The 17,421-nt window shown below is 31.8% G+C and overlaps 2 long non-coding RNA genes across 2 annotated transcripts; one reads left to right on the forward strand and one right to left on the reverse strand.

The window, feature by feature from the left end:
• Positions 1 to 4,623: 4,623 nt before the first annotated feature.
• LOC117929649 lies at positions 4,624 to 9,109 on the reverse strand. Its single transcript, XR_004653785.1, has 2 exons — positions 8,650 to 9,109; positions 4,624 to 5,474 (listed from the first exon to the last, which is right to left on the reverse strand). It is a non-coding gene; the product is annotated as an uncharacterized LOC117929649 (long non-coding RNA).
• A 3,362-nt stretch (positions 9,110 to 12,471) lies between these two features.
• LOC117931220 lies at positions 12,472 to 13,269 on the forward strand. The gene is made up of 2 exons (XR_004654005.1): positions 12,472 to 12,693; positions 12,995 to 13,269. It is a non-coding gene; the product is annotated as an uncharacterized LOC117931220 (long non-coding RNA).
• The last annotated feature ends 4,152 nt before the right edge of the window (positions 13,270 to 17,421 follow it).

The following is a 17,421-nucleotide window of genomic DNA, read 5'->3' on the forward strand; positions in this document are numbered from 1 at the left end:
AAAAAAAAAAATTGTGAAACTTGTCAATTGCATAAAAAACCACCCGACCCGAAAAAGAACTGAAAAAAAAAAAAACAATTCTTTGTTTGAACTAGAAAAAACCCAAATCTGATAGTTCTCCATCCCTAATTTGCCTCTCCCAAATCTGAACATTTGGTTGTCCCCTTTTCTCTCTCTCATTTTAGCCAAAAAAAAAACCTTGAGCCAAAATTGGAATCGACACCTAACTTTCTTCTCAAAAATTCCCATAAGCCTAAATGTGCATTTTAGTTTGTCAACAACCAAATCTGAGATTTTCCCTAAGCCAAAATTTCAAAAACTTGTCATTTCATAAGGTCATTTGAAATCTGAATCGGCAAAAACCTTCATGTCCAACAAATCGAACTGATACCCATATTGAAATTTCCCTTTCTTTCGTTCTCTCAAAGTTTGGAAGCATTTCTCTCATTCATCTTCATGTACGTAGCCAATCGGAGCGGAGACCGTGTTTAAATTTGCAAAATTTCACACATTTTAGAGAATAAACCGTGAATTGAAAAATGTGTTTAAATTTGCAAAATTTGACACACATTTATGAGAAGAAACCTTGAATCGAAAACCTCAATCTACATTTTTATTTGTTGTGTAGTTTCTGAATAAGCAAATGAAACACTTCATAGTAACAACGTCTAGTTAAAAAAAGGGTTTGAGGAGGCAACAGTGTGATTCAAATTCTAGTTCAACTGAGTGAACCCGAACGAAAACAACAAATGTGAAATATTGGCTTCGTGAAAAAGAAATCTCCTCTTCATTTGATTGGGTTCCATTTCGGCCTAATCCCCACCAAAATCTTAAGGTAATTAATTTGTATTTAGTGTTGTTTTGTTTGTTTGTTTTTAATGGAGCACATCAGCGATTATGAAGTGGTTGTTGGACTCCGAAATATGTGTGCAGTGGTGAGGCGATAGCTTCATGCGTAGGTGGATTTTGGACCGCATGCTTGCAGGCTTGATCTCTGTCTTGTTGAGTATTTGGAAATGAGAATGTTGCACCAAAGGTAACTTCCATGATGTGTTACAATGGTTATTGTTAGATAGAATGAAGAAAATATGATACTCTATTGCTTTTGTTGTGGCATGAATGTCGTGGAATATGAATCGAATAATGCTTGAGTAACACTATAAGGTAATGTTTGTAAATGTAGAATAGATAATGAGAAATGGGAAGCAATGGCATTTTCCATTCATTAATTTCTTTAGATTGTTTTATAATATGAGAATATGAATGATGTATTCATTTTGATGGGAACCTACTCTCACCCCTTCTAGAATTTTGATTCATCTCTTCTATATAATATTATGATTCAACTCCATTTCCAATCCAATTCCCATATGTCAAACACATCCTACATGCTCTATGTGAAGTCATGAGGCTATTTATGGTCTTATGCCTTAGCACACCTTGGCTTGTAACTTTGTGAACCTTTGCAACGTGCGTGGGCATCATGTTTTGCATTTTTTGTGAGTTTGTTCACTTTAGATGTAAGCACTGCCTAACTGAACCTTAGGTACTAACTTAGTAACCCTTAGGTACTATCGTAATAAACTTTAAGGTACTACCTTAATGTACCTTAGGTATTACCTTAATGTCCTATACATATTACCATTGTGAAACCTATAGCCTTACCCTAGCACACGTTGGGTACTGAATTTCTAAACCAACTATAGTTACTTTGTCAATACTATGTACTACCCGTGTTCAATCATAGGATGTATATTTTGCATTAAATTCCATCCAATTTTGAAGATGAATCAAGAAATGAGTAGATAATACACAATTTCCTTAATTGAACATGTCATTGTTATGTTGTAATGGCATAGGTGAACATTTCACCTTAGGCAAATGGCAGATTGCCCATGTGGCTACCTGAATGTACCTAAGATAGTACGTAAATGTACCTATTGTACTACCCTAATGTGCTTTAAGTATTACCTTAATGTCCCTTAGGTACTACCTCAATGTCCCCTAGGTACTACCTGACTGTACCACATTGTCTCCACATTTGGGAACCTTAACGATGCACCCAAGCACAACTTGGCTGTGGTTACTTTGTGAATTCTAGGTACTACTCTGGTCAATCATAGGATGTATCTTTGTCATTCAATTTCATCCTAGTTTGATACATAACCAAGCCATTTGGTTGAAAATGACAGTTTCTTTAATTGAGCATGGCATTGTTATGTTGTAATAGGTTAGGCATCCCGTTGACCTTAGGTCATACCTTGTTGCACCTGATCAACTACCTTAATGTGACTAAGGTACCACCTTAAAGTGCCTAAGGTACTACTTTAATGTGCCCAAGGTACTACTTTAATGTGCCTAAGGTAGTACCTTAATGTGGCTTAGGTACTACCTTAGTGAACCTTAGGAGTACTTCCTTATTGCAGCTTAGGGACTACCCTAATGAACCTTAGGAGTACTACCTTATTGCAACTTATGAACTACCATTGTGAACCTTAGTTATTAACTTAATGAAGCTTAGGTAGTGAGTTCGTGAACCTTGGGTTGTTCATCAATCCTAGGTAGCACTTTCCTCAACCATAGGTTCTATGCTTGACAATGTCCTGAATTGTCTATGGAATTATTTAAAAATAATTTATTTTTTAGGGTCAACATCTTCCCTAATGCACTTCACTTACTATCATCATGCACTTTAGGGTCAACCTTAATACATCATAGATGCAATCTCACTACTCCTTATGTAGTAAGGCCCAATTGGTTATTGTCCTTAATGTTGGAGAAATGTTGCATTTTCGAACTGAAGACACATTTATTTCATTCCATTATAGATTTGATAATGGCATTACTTTGTCTTAATTGGTTAGTCACCCAGTACGTTATGTACTCATAATAGTATGAAGTTACTATCTTAATGTACCCTAGGTACTATCTTAACGTATCATAGGTACTACCTTAATGTCCTTTAAGTACTACCTTACTATAACACTTTTTGTCCACATTTAGAAACCTGAATCGTGCAACCGAGCACAACTTTCCTACTAGCTTTGTTTCCCAATCTGTAGTTAATTTGTGAATCCAACGTACTACCATGGTCAACCATAGTATGTATGCTTCGGCATTCAATTTCCAGCTAGTTTAAAAAAAAAAAAAACGAAGCAATTAGACTGAATAGACAATTTCCTTAATTGAGAATGGCATTGGTATGTTGCAATAGGTTAGCCATCTTTTTCACCTCTAGTAATACCTTATAGCATCTGAGTTACAACCTTTATGTGGCTAAGGTACTACCTGAATGTGGCTAAGGTACTACCTGAATGTGCCTAAGGTACTACCTTAATGTGTCTAAGGTATTACCTTTGTTAACCTTATGAGTACTACCTTACTGCATCTTAGGGACTACCCTAGTTAACCTTACGACTACTACCTTACTTTTTTTATTTATCAATCCTAGGTAGCACTTCCCTCAACCATAAGACCAACACTTGACATTCAATTCCATCTTAATTTCATGCTGAATGGATATATGTCCAAGCATTATGGACTAACCAATTTTGATGCCCTGTAGTCCCTATATACAGATTTTCATCCACATCTCTCTATTACTATAAAGATATGTATACAAATATTTGGTACTCTAATGATGGCATAATTTTATACGATAACACACATATGTGGTATACACCACTTTGAACATTTTTTCCATATATGCAAATTTTTGTTTGAACTCCACATTTGTTGGGTTTTCTTTCTTCATTTTTTCTCCCCTTGTTGTATTTGCAACTTTCCTTAACCAATGTTAATTGTTTTTTTATTAGGTATGAACCAACCAAGTCATCTCTAGATCGTCATTACAAGCCAAAATGCAAAGACATCTTCTCCATGAACCTTGACAGTAGCTTCCGATTAGTGTTGCCGCTTTATCATCTTCTGCTCCTGATCTGCTTGCATTTCTGCCCGATTGGCCCAATGTTAAAACTCTATCACTGGATACTCTAAACCAGTTTTTCATATTATATTGTGTTATAATAAAAAGTTTTTTGTTTATCATACTATTTTCGTTTTCGTAATTACAATTGCATGTCATTTGTTGTAATTTATTAATATTAAAAGTGTTTGTATATTTATACAACATATTTTATAAAACACAATTAGAATCATTTTCCTGATTCTCATAAAAGTGTTATTCACATCAACACTACCTAAGGAAACATTTAAAAAAAAAAAAACCCTTCCATTATAATAAGTGTCAGCGGGGCTCTAAGTGTAATTTTAATACTAAGCGGAAAACATTGTTCCACTAAATTACCAAATTGATGCCACATTCACACATTTAGTTCGATATTTCAGTTTCATTTTTAATTATTCGTCTATGTTTAACTAATTTTTGGTTTTTAACCCAGTTAATTATAATATAACTAAAATGCCTTGGTAAGTAAGCCGTCAATTACTCAATAAATAATAACAACAAGATAGAAAGTAATGGAAGCTTTTTATAACTCAAACGTGTTATATGTGAATAAAAAAAATATTAAAGCAATTTATCATTTGTTACTCCGGTTGTCTATGAACATCATCCATCCTCAAGAACCTGCTTGTGCTTTATGTATAATTTGCATAGGTAAATATTCATGCATAGGAATATTTCCAATGCACCAATTGAACAACTATATAAAGATATTTATCACCATTAACAACTACATGTCCTGTCCTACTATTAAATGCCTCTCCATCATAATTGCATTACACATAATTTGCTATCCCTATGACATTCATATTGGTTTACAACCGTCCGAATGAATCACTTTAAACTGTTGGAAAATTTCTAGAAGCACTTTATTTAAATTGCTACCATGGAAACATGACTCCACTTATCCTTCTTGTTCTCCTAAGAGCTGCCTGTAATTCTATTTGGTTGAACACAAGCAAAAAAAAAATTGTCATCCTTTCAATTTAAATCATGTTTCTATGTTGTGCATAACATAGTCATCTCATTCTAATATAAATCAAAGTACCTGGGCGAAAAGCAGCGATATCCTACTCAAGTGAGCACAAATTAAATTTTAGTAAATCTTATGAAAATAAAAGTTATTGATTAGACACACTATTAGCATATATGGACAGTAATTCATCAAACATGTTATAATATCTTCAAACAAATGGCATAGGCAGCTCCCCACATACCATTCATCAAACACTAAGGAAATGAAGATGAAACACATTAGTTTACTACATATGGCATATACATGCTCACATGCCAAAATTCGTACTTTCTAATTCTATATTAACCGAATTTGTTCCGACATTTTTCTCATCGTCATTTGAGTGTAATTTATTTTAATCTGTCCTCTCCTCAAATATTGCTTGCTCAGCCTCATTTTTCCAGCACTTTGAGGTTGTGTTTCTCCAGTTTCTAAATTCAATTATCCATCTCCAGCATTTTTTGTCCTATCTACTGAATTTTCTTCGTTCTCTATCTGGAAAAAGTAACGGAAACCAACCCATAATCAACAAAAGGACCACCGACCAAAAGCTAAAATAATTTTGAAGTGGATACCAAGTAAAAATGGACTGAACTATAGGCCACAAAGCAAAAGCAGTTACGAGCATGGTCTTAAAATCCACAACTCTCATATGAAACCAAAGTACAATTTCTTGTGAAATTCAGTTTTTTTTTTGTGTCTAAACTTGAATGCATTTGAAACTTTTTTTTTTTTTAATCACACACTAAATTGCCAAGGTTATAAAATCACGCTTGAAATGCAACTCAATGTAGAATACAAATTTGTTTGTCTTCTGAAGTGTAATCCATTGTAACCAAATCTTTTTCAATTCATTTTGCACAATTCAATTCATAATAAAAGAAAATATAAGTTGAAAACTGAGCTCAATGAGGGTGAACTAACCTTTGACCAGGTAACCTTTGTTGAACAAAAAGAAGTTTGTCAAATAAATGATACTGCAAACTTCCAAAATTCTTAAAGAATGAGGAAATTATACATGAGGTCGCTTTATCATAAGACTTCCCCGTGCATGTCTCATATGAGTAGAAATAACTAAAGGGAAGTTATTTCAAACACGACATAGTCTACAGTGCAAAAGTTCTCTACACCACAATAAAGTTGCATAATTTGCAACAATTTGAACTATTTATTCCCAAAGCCTCTACCACTAAGGAAATTGCAACCAACATATAGAATGAACAACTTTTCTACTTTAATGTTATTATGAAAGTAAGCAATCACCATCCAAGAAATCATAACAGCGGGATTTCGACTGTCAAGCACTCTCACATTGAAAATCAGATTTACCGTAGGAAAGAACCTATTATAGATTTAATGGTCCTTCAAATAATAGATTGGAAAAGTTAGAAAAACAATTCAAAGTAAACATTCAAATTCGTTGTTCAAAACACAATTTCATTACAAGGATGTAATTTGTAGCCATAACATTCTAAAAATTTAGGTTATATACATTCAATAAACGTTACTTTAGACAAACTTACGTTGATGGAAATAACAAAAATAATAAAATTAGAAAATTATTTTTGGGACCCATTTCAATATTTACCATTCCTTATTGCCATAATGAACATAATGGTTCTCATAAACATCTATAAACCTCAACGATTGACGAAAGTAACAGCAAGATACAACAAACCATTAAGCATAAAGCAGAACTTAAAAATCCTGTAAAACAACATGCATAAAAACAAGCTCAAATGGATTCGAGCAAAAAAAACCAACCTCAGATGATTCTTAACAAAACTGTTCAGCTTATAATTGACACTAACTACTAATTAAGACAACTCCTCACAATACTAACAACTATAACGAAAACCAAATTTATATCATTCTATCTACATGCTTAACTCTTCCTCTATACCTAATATGTACAGCATTATTCAAAGCTATGTTTGTTTTATGAGAAAAGATAAAGGACCTCATAAAATTGTTTTAATTTAAAAAATTTATTCACCTCAAAACATTTATAAAGCTACCATTACATAAACCTAAAAACACAAATCCGAAAAGTAGTTAAACAACATTTATTCAGAAAGTACCTATAAACCTACCATTAATCAGTTGTGATTATGAAGAGAAGACTGCTTGGGGGATAGAGGTAATGGAATAACCATTAGGAAGTTTTTTTTTCACAAGGACTAGCATTTCTCCATAAAGGATTGACTTACTTGGAACAAATTTGACAATGATTCTTTAGCATTGAAAGGTATGTCGTACATGGAAACAAGTAGTAAACGAGATTGGAAGTGCCCTAGGAAGGTCGGGCAAATAAGAAGGAAATAATTGGAAATGACCAATGTTTGAAATTTCAGAACATAAGTTTGAGTTAGCCTCGGTTAATTATTTGCAACTGGTATCCGTATGTTACCAGAACACTATGCAATTGTTCACCATGCTACTTCTAGTATGTTATCCCACTGTTTGCCACATTTTTTTCCCCTTTTTACAACTACGAACATTTCTCTGCTTAAGACAGAGTAAAAAAGTACCATTTCAGATATCTCTTTTATTCTTGCCATAAACTGTTATGGTGTGGAAATCATTATTTACACTAATCTCTATAGGTTGGCTGGATATATGGCTCTCAGACTGGGGATGTTCTGACTGGTCTGAAGATGCATGCTAGAGATGGAGATTTGTATATTGTATGCCAGTTCATGCTGCCTTTAGAGGATCAACACCTATTAATCTTTTAGATTGTCTAACCCAGGTGCTTTTTTGGGCCACTAGCTCTATTGAAATTCTTATCGGTCGACATTGTCCAATGTGGTTTGGATATGGTGGAGGGCTTAAGCTGTTGGAGAGAGTTGCTTATATAAATGTCGTCATATATCTCAATTTTTCTGTTCCCCTGCTGATTTACTGTGCTTTACCTGCCATTTGACATTGAAACTCAACAGCAACACCTTAATTTCTTGCGTATCTCTTTGCAGAATTTGCATAGGCCAAACCATGTCTCACTATGCTCTCCTCTTATTATTAATTTGCAGATTACTTATGAGGCAAGCATTTGGTTCACCTTAATTTCTGTATTACTAAGGCATGACCACTTCACAAACTATCACTTTTTTTTCATCCCAAATTTGTAGTCAACATTCATCTTTTACATGCTTACTGCTATCATTTTATCATGTCTCAAATCAAATTCACAAAAAAATAACAATAACAACATACATTCAATTCTATCATGCAAAGACAAAGGACAAAACAATAACAACACACACACAATGAAATCGATATTCAAAATTAGTAAAACAATAACAATGACAAATGACCAAGCAAATAATTTGTTTAGTTGCTAGTAGTAACTCTCATATATACCATTAAAATTGAAAGAAAATTTCCATCGACTAGTAGTAATACAGATGAATCAATTTCCCCAAAAATTTGATCACAACAAAATTCCTTGAAAGCAAATAATAATAATAATAATAATAATAATAATAATAATAATAATAATAATTTTTTTTTTTTCTCTAAATACGAACATATCTTTAACCAAAAAAAAAAAAAAAACCTATATTTCATTCTACCGAAAATGAAGCTAAATATAAGAAACCCCAAAATAAAACACTTGAAACACTAAGATGTTCGCACCATCCAAACAAACATGTAAATGAAAACTCACCTGTGATTGATTAATTGGAAAACACACACAAGAGGGAAAACTCCAGTTCCGTTTCGAGAAACCTTAACAAAATTTCAACTTTGATGATGCAAAAACAACATATGGCTCCCATTCAGTTTACTTCAAGGTATTGGGAAGATGGGTATCACCTTCGGCTACTGAGGACGTTAAGAGACAAATAGGTTCGACTAATCGAGATGGTAAGAGACAAGCAGAGAAATCTGAGAATCCGGGAAGATGGGTATCGGTTCGGTTTGTTGGACGTGAAGGTTTTGGCCGATTCAGATTTCAAATGACCTTCTAAAATGGTAAGTTTTTGAGATTCCAGCTTAGGGAAAATCTCGAATTTGATTGCTCACAAACTAAAATGTAGATTTAGGGCTACGAAAATTTCTAAGAAGAAAGTTAGATGTCAATTGATTTAAGGTTTTTCTTGCTAAAATGAGAGAAAGAGAAGAGGACAACCAAAGTCGGGTTGGATGGTTTTTCTACAATTATCAATTTTCACAATTTTTTTTTTTTTTAATTTAAGGATGATGTGGAGGCAATTTGGTTGTTGATGTAGAAGACATCGAGGGCAATTTGGGCAGATAAAATTGACTCAGTAAAGAATGCACAAATCTAATACTATTTTGTCCATTAATAATTACTTTCCATATTTCATAAACTTGGGGTTTAAATATCATATATTTTATAAATAAGGGTCCTAAAACACAAGTTTCCCAAAAATTAAAGGTTGATGGAGCCAAGAGATGTAAAACTCCGTAGTAAAATCTTTTATTTTATTCTAAGTAACCCTGAATAATTATAAACTGATAGCAGCTAAGAAAAGAAAAGAAAAATAGAACGGAAGAAATTATTTATAAAAGAAACAAAAACTTGAAAACATAACAATATTCTTCCAAACAAAAATATATAAATTTTACTCTGGACTGTCAAGCTCGTTGTCAAATTTTGTTAAGGTAGACCTTTAAAGTGAGTTAATGGGGGCCTAATGGACAGGAAAATGTACAACAAATGTGCATCACATGACCCTACATTCAATAGTCCTATGTGATTATCAGAAGGCGCATTGAATAGTGAGTGATACACACTGCCAATATTTGGTCTACAAACTGCCATTATTTGGTCTACTCACATCTTTTGATGATATTGAAGGAGAGGCAGCTGGCAATTTTGATGATATCCCATTTATTTCATTTTTATTTTTCGAAGTAAAGAAAATAAATTATTTAACCATAAAAAAATATAAATATAAGATACGCCTAGAAAATAGAAATTATCCTTATTTTATTATTTTAGTTTATTTTTTTAGTGAAGAAAAAAAAAAGGAATAACAAGTTTATTTAATCATAAAAAATATAAATAAAAGATATGTCAAAAATTATAATTTATCACAAATTTATTTATTTGTTTTATTTATCTTTTCCAATGAAGAAAATCCTGATAAAAATGATAAAAAAACACATGTTGATTGGAATCTCCAAAATAAGTACACATATCACAATTTTACTTTCTCTTTCCTTATTTCTATAGAGTCTTTCCTTATAATATAATTACAATATTTTATATATTTGATATGGTACTTTTAAAATATATTTTTATCTCTTACTATTACATATTCTTTCTATCAATTATGAAAAATGTAACCTTTTACACTAATTATCAATCACATCTAGGACTTAAGCATTATTCTCCCAAATTTCTACTGTGTGACTCTACGTACACCTTCCCTGTTTCCCAAAACATAATTTTAAGTCCAAATATAAAAAAATAATAATAATAAATGATTTTAACATGTTTTTTATTTTATATAACAAGAATATATTTCATATGAAAATTCTAAAATACATGCAAAAATTTTGACAATGGTTTGTGGTCTCTTTCAAACATTACTAACAATGAAATGTTATATTATTAATAATAAAATAAAATAAAAAAATAAAAATAAAACTTAAAAAAAATAGAAAATATTAGTTTTTACTTAAAAATTCAACCTTTTCCATTATAAAATATAAGAAATAAATTAAATTGGAAAAATAAAATAAAATAAAAAGATATATAGAACTAAAAGTCTATTATTATGCCAATATGTCCCTTCTTTTTTTAATTTCATTTTCTTACATGTTTTTTATATTTTATTTTTAAAATAAAAAAGTAATATTAATGAAAGGAGTTACATCTTAAGATTCAATAAAAATTGTTATTTTAATCATTTCTAAATACTAATTTTTTTCTTATTATTTTTTTAGAAAAATAAAATTTTTATTTCTATCATTTTTTTTTTTCATTTAGATGAAACCTAGAAATGGTTTTTTCTATTGAATTTATCTCAAATTATACTACTTTAAATTATATAGGTCATGTTGAATCAATACGATAGTTTTTTATGGTAGATATTGTGCAAATGTAAAGAAAATAAATATGATAGAGAAACAAGTGAGCAAATATTGTTTTTTAATGTTTTGGTAAGAAATTTAAACAACTTTGGTGAAAAAAATGATTAAGAATATTCATCATAGGGGGTTTTATACACCTTTTGCACAATCAATTCAAGTATAATATATTATATATTTGTGGAAATGACAATAATTTTTGAAGGATTTTCAAGATGTTTGGAGTGGCTTGGAACAAAGACAAGTTAATTCAGTAGAGGATATATCGAATACAATTAGTGATATAAACATTAAAATTTCAGTGTGTGCATTCGAATATGAATCAAATAAAGGTATGACGTGTCGATGAATGAAAACACTTTTTCTAATCCTTGAGTGAGGGAAACAAATTGATGAATCTTTTAGAAACACTCAAATATATTCATAATGGGTTACCTTGTATACCCCTTTGAAGGTTAGTTCAATTACTATGCATAGTTGGTGTAAATGCGTTATATAATTATGAAAAAGATGATTCTTCTTATAAAATGTGCATTCACAAATTTGTTCATAATATTTGAAGTAAATTAGTAGGCTGAACAAAAAGATAAGTCGATTTGATAGAAAATATGTCAAACACAATTTGTGTCATATGTACTAAAATTGCTTAGTGAGTTGTTTTGACAGGAATCAAACAAGGGTGTAATATATCAATGTGTAGAAACACGTTTACCACTCATTACAGGGAGGGAAATACATGAGAGAGTTATTGAGAAACACTCAAATTCCTTCACCTTGTTTGTACACCTCTTGTACAAATGAGTTCAAATGTATTATACAATTTTACTTGAGAAATATCCTTATATAAAAAAATATTATTAGAATATGAAAAAATTATTATAATTACAAATAATCTTATTGATTACAAAAAATTTTAGATGTCTTTTTTTTTTTTTTATCAATGATGTATTACATTTTTACCAATAATTAAAAGTAAAGTTTTGATATAATATTTTTTTAGTAAGTAAGATTTTCTTAATTTGAAATATAATTTGATTACAAGAAGTGAATATGATGAAAATATTAAAACAGATTATATGGATAATATTAAAATGTTTAAAAATGTTTATTTTAAAACTATTAGAAACAAAAAAAAAAAAAAGTTTATTTTATGCTCTTATTTAGGAAATGTATTAGTTATTCATCAACATACAAAAATTGCTATAATAATAATAATAATAATAATAATAATAATGAAAAAAATTGTGGAGGTGAAACAGGGTCACATGTGTCTCCCCCCTCCCCCTTCTCTCTCTCTCTGTAGAAAGTTGGTTGATGAATGTGTGAAAATCCTCGCCTTGGATGGTTAGTTGAAAAATTAGAAGTTGGGTGTACAGAAGTAAGGCTCCATACAATCAGCACCTCATTCTACTCGTGCAACAAGCGACATCTTTCTTCCTCAATAATCTCCTATTAATATGAGCGCCGCTGTGCATGACAAAACGTTCGACTTAAACGGCCTCTAGACCGTACGTATATATGGCTATCTATTTCTTTGCCTGTTTTGATGAGCCTCACTTCTCTCAAAGCAATGAAGGAGCAGAAAAAGATGATGACGACGACGAATACGATGATAGTGGAAACGGTCTCCTGCTGAAAATCAAGAAAAGTAAGCGAATCTTTCTGCCTTGTGAGACGAAAAGATACAACACTGATTTACATTGCAAGTTAATTTGTTCATGCAAGTAACCCAATGCTTCTTGTCATCAACTCTTATCTGTAACACCTAGTAAAAACATGATGAAACTTGCGCAAGGAAAATTTATTGACTTTTCAACTCACATTGTGATCCTTGCCCACCAAAATTTTCAAATGTACACATTAGAACACAAAAAGTGCATTTGGAGCTTGGGTTTTGCATCTAAATAATTCGTGCTATGTTTATTAATTAATATCTGATGGTTTTACAGGAAATGGATGAATTGAAAGCCAAGCATGTCAATCACAATTTATGGAATACCCATTTGAAGAGCAAGAAAATATGGTTGCCTCATGTTCATGAGTATGCATCGATAAGGAGGATTTGTTGTTGAATAGGAATTGCATACTAATGTTTTTTATTTCTAATTATTTTAGATGTAATGATCAATGGATGGAGCAACTCAAAATGCTTCTTCCTTTTGGAAACAAGAAGTAATAAAATCCCCAAGACCTCCATTAACCTTGGCAGTACTATTCTTGATCATTTATTTTCCATTCTCATTATCTCTCTTGCAAGCTCACAATTTGAATATACATATGTATGTCAAGACTCCCCAGACTTTCAGGCCTCAGGCAAAGACCAGTATGTCCAGCTTAAGATAAGGTTTGTACTTAAGATGATTAGTTAAAAAGAGCAAACACAGAAATAATCAAGGGAGAAAGAAACAATGAACCATCAGTTGAAGTCCATTAGCCTCCCCCCCTCAAACTTCAAAAAAATGAAAGGGAGTGTTTTGAGTTTTCAAACCAATTTGTATGGTCATGCACAGATCAGATGGCTCCATCAATCCAGCCTGGCTTTGGATGGACTACAATGAGACAATAATAAAGATGAGGTTTGTTGCTTAAAAATTTTGCCAAACAACATACAACCTAGTTTCTCTAGAAACGAAACATTTTAAAGGCCTGTAAGCTAGGCTGTAAACAGACAAGTGAAGAATTCAAGCAGTTCAACCTATCTTCTTTGCAGTGAGTTTGAAGAACGGTTGAGTAACGTGGAAATAGGAAGCTCATAAAATATTAGAGCAGAGAAAAGGACAAATAAGAAATAAACATGAAACCCACATGTAGAAGCTGATTAAGATGCATGCTGACGAGGAAACAGTGACTGAATGTGAGAGCTAGCATTGAGGACCAGGCAAGACAAGGCTGTTTTTGTAAGTTTTAGTTTCAAAGTCTGACAGTCACAAGTGATAATATGAATCACCAGAAAAAAAATAAAAATAAAAAAGGAAAAATCAGAATCAATGAAAGGTCTGTGTTCTCTGCAAAGTAATTGTAGTCCCCTAATGCTAACGTTCCATTGCTTTCCAACAGATAGATAAGAGCTTCAAGCCATCTTTCTTTGACAACGTTTACCCTTAGCCTAGGTTTGGTTGGCCGGATTAGAGGAGGGATAGATATCCTATAGGATATCTTATCCTATGCTACTGTTTGGATGTGTCAAGGAATTAAAGGCCGAATAGGAAAACATATCCATCCCAATGTTTGGATATATCAAGGAATTAAAGACCGGATTATAAATTATATCAATTCTAATATTTAGTTACTTGACGTAAGGATTGAACATGAATATAATTATTTTGAAGTACTTCAACTATAAAAAATTAATAAGTCGGAAAACTCCTAATGGGAGGACTAAATTGGATGCATGTTGCTTAAGCACACTGTATATCAAAGCCATTATATCAATGTATATCAATTTATATATATCAATTGATATATCAAAGCTCAGTGTTAAATTGCATTACTAAATTGGCAGCCTCCCACCTTCAACATCAACATTATCTTTGGCCCAAGCACATTGAACTTTGATGGTTGTTTACATCAAAGTAAAGGAATGGGAAGCAAGAATTCCATGGTTGACCCATCTTTTTTCATCCCACAAGTGATCCCACAACTGATATTAATAAAAATAACATATCAATCAATTAATCAACCTTAACAACAATTCAACCTAAACACCATATGCATTTATCAACTAACCTATTCAAATGTTTACAAAAACTAAAAATATCAACTAAGTTATTCAATTTAAACACCCTATCATTTTTTTTTAAACTTTCGTCACTTGTTTCAATGTATAAAATAAAGAACATCTCATATTTTATATAAGAAAAGTAAGGAGTGCAAATATAACTATTTCAAAAATAAAAACTAAGTAGTTATTTAAATACTAATACAAAACCAATTATGAGAAACATCAAACATAGCTAGTCTAGGGAATACTAGCATGAAGTAACATATCTACAAACTCAACTTTTTCCTCATCCATATAGCTAAAAAGAGGTCTATATTCTCATTCTCACTCACAATCAATTTTGTCGCTTTGATCTGATCCTTAATAGAAAGATGAGTCATTTTCATAAGCTCTACAATAATCTTTCCTGTCCGCTCAGACAAATCACATTCATACCCAATCCTTCCAACTAGCATGTTCATTTGTTCATTATGTTGCTCAATCAATTTTCCTAGCATCATGTCAACATCACACAATCCTGAAGCCAAACTATTACTACTATTACTTCTTTTTCTTACACGTGATGGTGTTGTATTTGATGTTGAAGTATCAATTTCATCCAAACTGTAAATATTCTTGTTGGTTTCTTCAGCATCTAACTCCTCAATGACATCTGCTGCTGTCTCAGCTCCTTTTCCAATAGCACGATCTTTTCCAAAAATTAATTCAAATTCATCGTAGTAAGGAAATGGCTTGTTTCTCATTCCTTTAGCTTCAGGATTCCTCTACATGCATACCAAATTAATATTATTCATATGTTGAAATTGAATAAAAACTAGATATATAAATTAACATAAAAAAAAAAGTAAACAAACACATAAAATAATTACCTGCAAGTATGATTCCCATATGTCATCCCCACATACTTCCACACATTTTTGTGATTCATTCCACCCATAGTTGTGAAAGGCGCACCTAGGCTCCGAGCGGTGCAACGCCACCCTCCTGCACCTCACCTGAAGGCAGGCGACACCCCTTCACGAAGGCGCCGCTTAGGTGCGCAAGGCTTGACGCAGTTGCCAAGTATGCCTCGATCCCCTACCTCTTTCTTCTCCTTTTTTTTTTTTTTTTTCTTCTTCTTCTTCTCCTTCTTTTCTTCATTCGTCGTGCTGGGTTGTAGAGGGCTGAGAGCTGAGAAGCCCTAATTTTTTTTTTTTTGGACCAAAACGACGCCATTTTGGCCCTTTTTATTTTAAAAGGATTAAGCCAAAACAACGTCGTTTTGGAGCTTGTTCCTTTAAAAAAAAAAAAAAAAAAAAGCCAAAACAACGCCGTTTTGGCCCTGTTTTCCCTTCCAACCCCATTTTTTGGTATTTTTTAACCCGACACCACTCCCAAATCGTGCCCTAACCCCAATCGTGCAATGGAGAAGTGAAAAAGACGAAGAAGAGAATGGAAATAGAGGAAAAATATGAGAAAAATAAAGGAAAAATAGTCACATACCTTTCCGAGACCTTAGTATTTTTCTCTTTTCTTCACTTTTCTGCAATTTTTTCCATTCTTGTCTCATAACTCTCATTGGCATTTTTTTAAAATATAAATATTGTATTTTGACATGAAAAATTTACTAAATAAAAATAAATAAACAAAAAAACACTCATGTGCATATTTTTTGTTAATGTGATATGCATATGTTTTTTTTAATTTTTTTCTTAATTTAATTATAATTATTTTATTGTAGTATAAAATTATAAATATAAATATTGTATATTGTAGTATAAATATAAATATTGTATTTTGACATGAAAAATTTACTAAATAAAAATAAACAAACAAAAAACACCCATACGCATATTTTTTTGTTAATGTGATATGCATTTTTTTTTTCAATTTTTTTTCTTAATTTTATTATAGTTATTTTATTGTAGTATAGATAATTTGTTTGCAAGATGGATAATGAGAGTGAAACTCAAGTGGACTCTAGTGTAAGTGGAAGAAGAGATCTCAGATGGAAGTATACTTGTTTGGTTAATGAAAAATATTTTAACACCATCATATGATTTTTTTGTGATAAAGTAACCAAATGAGGCATATATAGACACAAATAACGTCTTGTTGATGGATATAAAAATGTTAAAAAGTGTAGAAAATGTTCGGAACATGTTAGAAAAGAAATGAAAGAGTATATGAGTTCCAAGAAATTAAAGTCAAAAAGAGCAAATGAATATGGGAAGCGAAGATGTTAATGAAGATTTGTTTGGTTTGGAATATGAAGATTTTGGTGAAGAGATTAATAGTAGAATGAATGTCACCAACATTTCTAGTGGAGATAGCAACCAAGGATGAAGTGGTGGTAGGATGTTTTCTTCAAAAAAATCAAGACAAAAAGGTCTTATTGATCATTTTTTTCACTCTTAATGCAAAAATGGTTGTTCAAAATCGAAGGAATGGGAAGATGAATCAAACTACCATCAATGACGCCTACAAAAAGGAAGTAAGAGAAAGAGCTTGTATGTTTATCATAAGGGGGATGTATGAGACTGCTATTCCATTTAATACAATCATATATCCGAGTTTCCAACCAATGATTGAGGCTATTGGCCAATATGGTGTGGGTATGAAATGACTAACTCTTCATGAGGTAAGAGCTACTATTGGCTCTCACAAAAGATTTGA

Source organism: Vitis riparia, chromosome 14, assembly GCF_004353265.1.
Source record: "Vitis riparia cultivar Riparia Gloire de Montpellier isolate 1030 chromosome 14, EGFV_Vit.rip_1.0, whole genome shotgun sequence".
In the NCBI taxonomy this organism is placed as follows: Eukaryota; Viridiplantae; Streptophyta; class Magnoliopsida; order Vitales; family Vitaceae; genus Vitis; species Vitis riparia.